The sequence below is a fragment of the Crocuta crocuta genome, unplaced genomic scaffold (genome assembly GCF_008692635.1).
Source record: "Crocuta crocuta isolate KB4526 unplaced genomic scaffold, BGI_CrCroc_1.0 scaffold193, whole genome shotgun sequence".
In the NCBI taxonomy this organism is placed as follows: Eukaryota; Metazoa; Chordata; class Mammalia; order Carnivora; family Hyaenidae; genus Crocuta; species Crocuta crocuta.
In genome coordinates, this window is record NW_027529624.1 from 5,218,313 (window position 1) to 5,227,477 (window position 9,165).

The window sequence follows — 9,165 nt, forward strand, 5'->3', positions numbered from 1 at the left end:
AAGTGTAATTAGTAAGAACTCTTTAAAAAAAGTTTTTTTAATGTTTATTTTTGAGAGAGAGACAGAGCACGAGCAGGGGAGGGGCAGAGAGAGAGGGAGACACAGAATCCGAAACAGGCTCCAGGCTCTGAGCTGTCAGCACAGAGCCCAATGCGGGGCTCGAACCCACAAACTGTGAGATCATGACCTGAGCCGAAGTCAGAAGCTTAACCGACTGATCTACCCAGGCACCCCTCTTTTTTTTTTTTTTTTTTTAATCTGGCTTCTGTTACTCAGAATTATAACTTTGAGATTCATTTATATTGATGTGCAGAACAGTTATTCTTTATTGCTCGGTATCCAGCATATGTTTACACCACAGTTGTTTTTCCATTCACCTGTTGATGGACATTTGGGTTGCTTCCAGTTTGGGACTATTTACCAGTAAAGCCACTGTGGAGGCACCTGGGTGGCTTAGTCAGTTAAGCGTCCGATTCTTGGTTTTGGCTCTGGTCATGAGCTCTCCGTTCATGGGATGGGTCCCACGTGAGGCTCCACGCTGACAGTGTGGAACCTGCTTGGGGATTCTCTCTCTCTCTTTCTCTCTGCCCCTCCCCCCTTCAAAATAAATAAATATACTTTAAAAAAGCCACCGTGAACATGGGTGTACGAACTTTGGTGCGGAAACATGCTTTTATCTCTCATGGGTAAATACCAGGAGTGGAATGGCTGGGTTGTATGGGAGGTGTATGTTTGGTCTCTTAAGAAATTTGCAGTCTTTGGGCCACCTGGATGGCTCAGTCGGTTAAGTGACTTTGGCTCAGGAGTTCATGAGTTCAAGCCCCACGTCGGGCTCTGTGCTGACAGCCCAGAGCCTGGAGCCCGCTTCAGATTCTGTGTTTCCCTCTCTCTGCCCCTCTCCGGCTTGCACTCTGTCTCTCTCTCAAAAATATAAACATAAAAAATTTTAAAAAAAGAAATTGCCAACTCTTTTCAAAAGAGGCTGTGCAGTAGAAGAGGTGGTGTCTTCTACCCTCCTGGTTTCTCCAGCTGGGGCCCTAGAAATTAAAACAAAGACAAATTAACAAGCAATAGTTTATTAACACATGGCACCCATGCACGGGGGAGAAACAGGAGTCACTGAAAGAGGCTCAGGAACTGGGGCTTAAAAACCATCTCAACAAAGAACAATGCAGTTGACCCTTGAATAACACAGGGGTCAGGCACAGGGACACCCTGTACAGTTGAAAATCCGTGCTAACTTTCCACTCTCTCCAAAACTTTACTAACAGCCCACTGTTGACCAGAAACCTTACTGGTAACACAATGAACACATGTTTTGTATACTGTATATATTATACACTGTATTCTTCCAATAAAGTAGGCTGGAGAAAAGAAAATGTTATTGAGAAAGCCAGAATGAAGGGGCACCTGGCTGGCTCAGTCGGTACAGCATGTGACTCTTGATCTCAGGGCTATAGGTTCGAGCCCCATGCTGACTGTAGAGATTGCCTCAAAATAAAGCCTTATGCACAATCATAAGGAAAGGAAAATACATTTACAGTGCTGTACTGTATTTATCGAAAAAAATATCCTTGTATAAGTGGAGCTGTGTCATTCCAACCTGTGCTGTTTAAGAGTCAACTGTATGAACGGTGTGTTTGTAGGGAAGTGATAAGTCAAAGGAAAGGGACTGAGATTTTAAAGGGCAGCAAGCAGTGGGTGGGTGAGCTCTTGGGGGAGATTTAGAGAAGATAAGACTTAATATTAAGACTTACCATCTCACCTCTTCTTGTTGATTCTTCTGGATGCCATCTCTGATCTGGTAAGAGTCTGGATTTATCTCAGGTGACTGAGTCTAAACCTCCTTTTATGCAAATAAGGCGGAAGCCAGAGAGCTTTTTTTTTTTTCTTGCATTTGCCATTTCACAATTGTCTTTAGCTCAAGAGAAGCCTTATGCAAAGTGGCATATTTGGGGATGGAATGTTCTGTATCATTTTTTTAAATGTTTATTTATTTTTGAGAGAGAGACACACAAAGTGTGAGCAAAGGAGGGACAGAAAGAGAGAGGGAGACACAGAATCTGAAACAGACCTCAGGCTCCAAGCTGTCAGCACAGAGCCCAACACGGGGCTCCAACTCCCAAAACACAAGGTCACAACCTGAGTCAAAGTCGGCTGACAGAGCCAATCAGGCACATCTGTATTATTTTAAGATCCACCCCCACCCCCAGCAGAAACGGAAGGTTCCAGTTGCTCTACATTTTCAACAGTGAGGATAGTCAATCTTTTTATTTTTAGTCATTGAAAGAAGCGTGTAGTGGTATCTCATTGTGATTCCAGTTTAAATTTCCCTGACTGTATATAAACTTGAACATCTTTCCATGCACTTAGCATCTATATATCTCCTTTGATGGATTGTCCAAACTTTGTATCTACTTTTATTTATTTTTAAATTTTTTACACTTATTTATTCTTGAGAGACAGAGTGAGATAGAGTGTGAGCAGAGGAGGGGCAGAGAGAGACGACACAGAATCTGAAGCAGGCTCCAGGCTCCGAGCAAATGTTCAGCACAGAGTCTGACACGGGGCTTGAACCCACGAACCGTGAGATCATGACCTGAGCCGAAGTCGGACGCTCAACCGGCTGAGCTATCCAGGGGCCCCTGTATCTACTTTTAAAATTAACTTCTTTGGGGGTGACTGGGTGGCTCAGTGGGTTGAGTGTCCGACTTCGGCTCAGGTCATGATCTCACGGTTCGTGGGTTCAAGCCCCGCATCAGACTCTGCTGACTGCTTGCTCAGGACCTGGAGCCTGCTTCAGATTCTGTGTCTCCTTCTCTCTCTGCCCGTCCCCTGCTTGCACTCTGTCTCACTCTGTCTCTCAAAAATAAATAAATGTAAAAAAAAAATTAATTAATAAATAAAATTAACTTATTTGGCTTTTTAAAAAAAAGTAATCATCCCCAGCGTGGGGCTCCAACTCACAACCCCAAACTTATTTTCCTTCATATTATTGAATCATACAAGCTCTTTACATATTCTAGGGACACATCCTTTGTTGGATATATGTTTGTGAATACTTTCTCCTAGTCTCTAGATTGCCTCTTACTTTTTGTGTCATCTGAAGAGCCACAGTTGTTCATTTTGATAAAGTCCGACTGATTAATATTTTTCCTTTTATATTTTGTGGTTTTTCTGTTGCATTTTTTAAAGACGTTCATCATTGTTTCTTCTTGCCTTTTTAATGTGTTGTATTTGAGAGATCTGCCAAATGTAAGGTCACTAAGATTTTCCTTTATGATTTACTCTATATTTTTAATGAGTTTCACTCTTTCATTGAGGTCTATGACCTGTTTCTGGGCTGAGACTCGAAAAATGCATAGCTTGGCAAAGGGGCGAGAGAGGGAGATGTGTATTCTAGGCTTGAGGGACCACCCTGAGCAAAGGGCCAGAGGGATGTGAGCCTGGAGAGCTGGGAGGGGGTTAAGTATTTCTGAGACTGGCATGCGTGGTACGAGGGAGCAGGTGGGGTGAGGCTCTCCTGCTGGAGACGTGGCCACGGCCAAGGGCGAGGGCCAGGTGTGCCAGGAGAAGGAGATTGCCTGGTATCTCAAGGGCAGAGGGAGCTAGAGATGGCTGTTGACCAGAGAGGAGTGATGTGGTCACCACCCCTGCCGTGTCTACCAAATCCGGCACAGGAGCGGTGAAGGAGATAAGGCATGGAAAGGTGTTCCATCGGCAGGTTGGCCTGCTTTTCTTACCCTCTTTGGGTCCACAGTCCTCTTAGAAGGCTCAGGATAAGCACCCTGAATTAATTGTTAACATTTCCTGGTGACCATTTGTCCTACTGCTTTGGGGACCTCTTTTATTACTTTTTAAAAAACTGTTTTAATATTTATTTTTGAGAGAGAGCCAGACAGAGCATAAGTGGGGTAGGGCTGTCTTTTTTAATACTGGGAATGCTCATTTTTTCGTCTGGGATGCCCCCTGGGAGACCCAGGCAGGTCTCCTGAACCACCATCCAGCAGGGGTGAGCCTCTAGGCATTCCCCAGCCTCAGCTGGGGGCCTCACCTCTGTTTTTCGCTTTCAGAGCCTTGGGAGACAGCTGGGCCCGCCCTGCAGTCCAAACCACTTCTGTTTTCCAGGCCAGCAGCCATGGGGGAGGGAGGGGGGTGCCCGGGGAGTGCTGAGTCGAGATTTCCACATTCCCCTCCAGCAGCTGCGTTTCTGCTGAGTCACGGTTGGGAGGGGGACTCGAGACAAAGGGAAGGCAGATTTTGCTGAGTCACCGGCTGCTTCCTCAGCCTCCCTCTGAGCGGTCTCGGTGAAAGGGCAGCCTTCCCACAACAGGCAGGAGGAAGTGAAGCTTCCAGAAAGGCGCAGAAGCCTCCAATTTAGATCTCTAGTCTTTGCACGTTGTTTGCAAAGTCAGGTCCCAGACATCTCAAGAGTGATTCGTCCAAGCCTCAACCCTCAACTGCTCAGTGTCAACAACCGNACTGGCAACTTGCAACTCCCAACTTCTGCCTTTAGAATAAGGATGTCCCAGGCAGCTTCTCCCCCGGTGCTGTCCGAGCCCTGGATTACTGCGATGCTCAGCCTTCTGCCCCCAGCCTTCTTCAGGCCAACCTGCCCCTCAACAACCACAGCGATCCATCCCTAGTAGGACCCGTCTCTCCCAGCTCCAAACCCTGCAGCCTCATCTACTCATAAAAGGTCTTTGTGAGAGCCTGCAGGCCCCAGGGGCTCTGTTCTGGGGTCCCCTTGCTCTGCTCTCTCCCCTCCCTTTCTCTGCAGCAGCCCCAGTGACTGCTGCTTGGTTCATCCTACCTGGGGGCCTGGGGCCTGCCTCTCCCCACACCTCCCAGCCTGGGAGCCCACCCTGATCTGACCCTGATTGAACGCTGAAACCCCTGAGTCTTCCTGACCCTTCATCGGCTTTCTCCTTCTGCCTCCAGTCAGGGAAAGCTCTGAGCTTCTAGGACTCTGTTAGATTAGATTAGGCCCACCCAGAGAATCCAGCTACTTGGAAGTCTGTAACCTTCATTACTTACCAAAGGGCAACGGTAACATAACACAGCCCAGTATCTCTAGGGGGTCTGTGATTCCGCCCACTACAGAATCAGAGACTCCCACAGCGGAAGGAGAGACCAGGCTTGGAAGAATGCTTGGCTCGGGCAGACCTCAGTATTTCTTTCCGCCCACATTTGCCTTCTATGGCCCCTGTCCCCTTTCTGGATCATTTTCCATTTGTCCCAGACTTCTTCCAGTTAGGATCCTGAGCGCACACGCCCTGTCAAGGTAGGCTTCGTGCCTCTCCAGTTTTGTGTCTCCAGCACCCATAAGAAATGGGTCCAATCTAGCCACTCTAGCATTTGACCCTGAAAGGAAGGTGCAGAGAAGAGGTGGTGGAATGCCATTGGTCATGCTGAGAGGTGACAGGAGGGAGCAGTTGAGGGTCTCTCTCTCCATCTGTCTCCTGCTTCACCAAGCTGAGGCTCTGTTCCTGGTATAAGGAAAGACAGGCTTTGAGGGGGCGTGTCCTCCTTTCCTATTGCAACTTACAAATACTGCAAACGTAGTGGTTGAAAGCAATCCACATTTAGGGGTGCTTGGGTGACTCAATCCATTAAGTGTCCGACTATTGATTTCAGCTCAGGTCACGATCTCACAGTTGTGGTTTTGAGTCCCGTGGTGGTCTCTGTACTGACAGAGCGGAGCTTGCTTGGGATTTTCTCTCTCTCTCACGCAAAATAAATAAACTTTAAAACAACAACAACAAAAATGATGCATGTTTATTCTCGAGCAATCTGGGGGTCGGAAATTCTAAAATAGGTCAGCGGGTCCAGTCTGTGATGCTTCTGGACTTGCAGGGGAGGATATACTTTCTCACCTTTTCCAGCTTCTAAAGGCTGCCTGCTTGCCTTGGCTTGTGGCCCCTGACTCAACACCAGCATCTTCCAGTCTCAGTGACCTGGTTCTCTGGTCACATCACTTTCTGCATCTGTAACCCTGCAGCCTCCCTTGTAAGGATTTTTATGATCACATTAGGCCCACAAGGATAACCTCCCTGTCTGACATCTGCAAAATCCTTTCCACCATGTAATGTGACCTATTCAGACGTTCTGGGGATTAGGATATGGGCATCGGAACATTGATGGGGGGGGGGGGTATTTTTGAGTTTACCACCACAGGAGGAGAAAGAATACCATTTGGATCATTCCAACTGCTTGAGGACAGGGAAGGGGAAGTCAGGAAGCTGAATTAGCGGGCAGAAGAACCCAGGCTCTACGCTGGGACAAAGGAGACAGCCAGATCAGCTGTGACCTGGCCTCCTCTGCCCCGGGGTTGCCTGGGTGTGGGGTCTGTTCCGGACAAGTCTGAGGCTCCCATGGCAGCAGATAGGAGAATGGGGAGCAAGCTTGGACTGGGAGCCAGGAACCCATGGTCACTGAAGGCTCTGTGTCCTATGGGTGCAGCCTGGGCAAGAGAGTCCCCATTTGGGGCCTCTGCTCCCCCAGGTTAAATGAGAAGGAATCAGATCACAGGAGCATTACCTTCCAGGGTTCCTGAAACTGACAGGCTCTGGGTGTGCAGATGGGAAGCTTTCAGACCTTGACAGTCTCATCCCCTAAATTGCTGGTGCTCAGATGGACCCCTCTGTGACAGGGCATGTGACCAGAGGGTTAGGAATACTGGCTTCGGCTTCAAAGCACCATGGTTTGATTCCTGGCTCTGCCATCTCTGGCTGTGTGACTTGGAAACACTATTACCCTCTGTGCCTTAGTGTCTACGTGGACTAAATGGAGATGAAAATGACTATAGGCTGGAGGGCTGATGTTAGGACTCAATGAGATCCTGCCCATAAGGTCTCTGCCCATGGTAAGTGCTCCATAAAGCCTGGCTAGGATTGCAGTTTGTAGTTTGATCCCAGCCCTTTCCTGCAGCCTATCAATAATACCATGTTTCCCGGCAAGAGATCTTACGGCTTATCTATTAATTCATTCCAATCAATCAGTGTTGATTGCTACCGGCCAGGCATTGTTCCAGGCTCCAGGATTTACAAAACAAAGCAAAGTCCCTGCCCTCCAGGAACTTGCATTTTAATTAGGTAATTGGTTTCTAGTAGCCCTAATTTCTAGAAAGTTCTTGGCAACTCTTTTTTTTTTCTTTTAAATCATCTAGCAGCTCTGGTTCTAGTTCTGACCTCTGTGAGTCTCGTCACCTCTGGGAGATGACAACCCACCTTGACGTTTTGAAACCTTTGTCCCAGGCTGTCTCAGTTCAAACCCTTATCTTAACCTTTCTGCCTCAGTTTTCTCATTTGTAAAATGGGGATGATAATGCCAACCTTGTAGAGTGATTGTGAGGATTAAATGAGCTAATGCACGTGTTTATATAGTAGTGGGTGCACAGGAAGTGCTCAGTGAATTTTAGCTATTAGTATTGTAAGCGTTGTTCATAAAAGCAGAAGTGGTTATATAGTTTATACTAAGGACCAAACTCCTTCGCATAGGCCTTCTATCTAGAAGGCTCAGCACCCCCCAGATCTCAAGATTGATTTGGTGGCTGAAACTCAGGTTAGTGACCCTGGAAGAGGTCAGAACTCTGACCCCGGATTAGATAGATCCATTGCCCACCTGTCCCTGTCTGGAACTTGCAGACTGTCTCCAAGCATCAGAGCTTTCTAGACATGCACAGGCAGAAAGGACCTCAGGACTCAGCTACCGCAGTCCCCCCAGCTGGGAAATCCATGCTTGACAGGCCATCGTCAAGCCTATACTTGAATTTTTTCAGACTTGGGGCATTTGCTACCTCCGTTTCCAGACAACATACTTGTACTGAGCCAAAGTCATGTTTTTATGATTTATGGGTTTTTGTTTTGTTTTGAAGTAGGCTTCACACCCAGCACAGAGCCCAACGCAGGGATCGAACTCAGGACCCTGAGATCAAGACCTGAGCTGAGATCAAGAGTCAGACACTTAACCGACAGAGCCACCCAGGCGCCTGTGTTTTTGTTTTTAAATTTATTTATTTATTTTTAATTTTTTAATTTTTTTTTTTTAATTTATTTCTGAGAGAGAGACAGCATGAGCAGGGGAGAGTCAGAGAGAGAGGGAGACACAGAATTAGAAGCAGGCTCCAGGCTCTGAGCTGGCTGCCAGCACAGAGCCCGAGGCGGGGCTCAAACCCACCAACCCTGAGATTATGACCTGAGCCAAAGTCGGAGGCTTAACCGACTGAGCTACCCAGGCGTCCCTGTTTTTAAATTTAGAATCCAGAACTGTGGCATGGGGACAGCACTTCAGGAACCATCCAGTGTTGTCACCGGGGCTTACCCAGTGGCCTAAGCAATCAATATCATGGAGAACGAATTCAATAGTAGATCAGATAGGGGCCAGCTCTGTTCCAAAATGAGTCAGCTGTGACAAGCTGTGAAAGAGCCCTGCACATGCCAGCAGGAAGGTAGCTTGAATGACAGGCATTGCTCTCAAGTTATGTACCGAGTGTTAGGACAGCCTGGAGGAGGAGGGCAGACTTAGACTCACTCCCAGGTTTGAGTCCCAGTTTCCTGCTTTATGTGTGGCCCTGGGCAGGCCACTTCATTCCCTCCATCCCCAGCCTCAGTTTCCCCATCTGAATAGTTGTGGGGACAAACTGTAAAAACAGTACAATCTCTATCACTTAATAGATGTTAAAAAAAAAGCGGGGGGTGGGGAATGTACATTTAAAGTGAGAATGCGGTGGCAGGGTGTCAGCTGAGAGGTCCCCGAGGAGGTGACATTATTAAGGTTCTGCAGGCAGGGTCTGGGGCTGGTTAAGTCCCTGCTGTGGCCAACTAGCCTCGTGCTCTGAGACTCAGGCCTCCCAGCTTTCTGGATTTTTCACTTTCCCGGAGTGCGCAAGTCCCGTCCTGGCATGGGGGCCTCTGGAAGGGACGAAATCACACAGTTGCTCAGATTTCCAGAAGTTGTTGCCTTTTTTTTTTTTTTTTTTTTTAAGCTTCTTGTTTTAAATTGCTTTGTTTTCCGAGGGTCATATGACCGCTCCCCCTCCACCCCCGCTGGCCTGGGGCGGGCGCGGCGCGGGTGTTGCAACGTCGGGGGCCGAAGTGGGGATCAGCTGCTGGCCGCCACGTGACCCGTCCGGGCGATAAATGGACGGCGCGGCGCGGCGCGGCA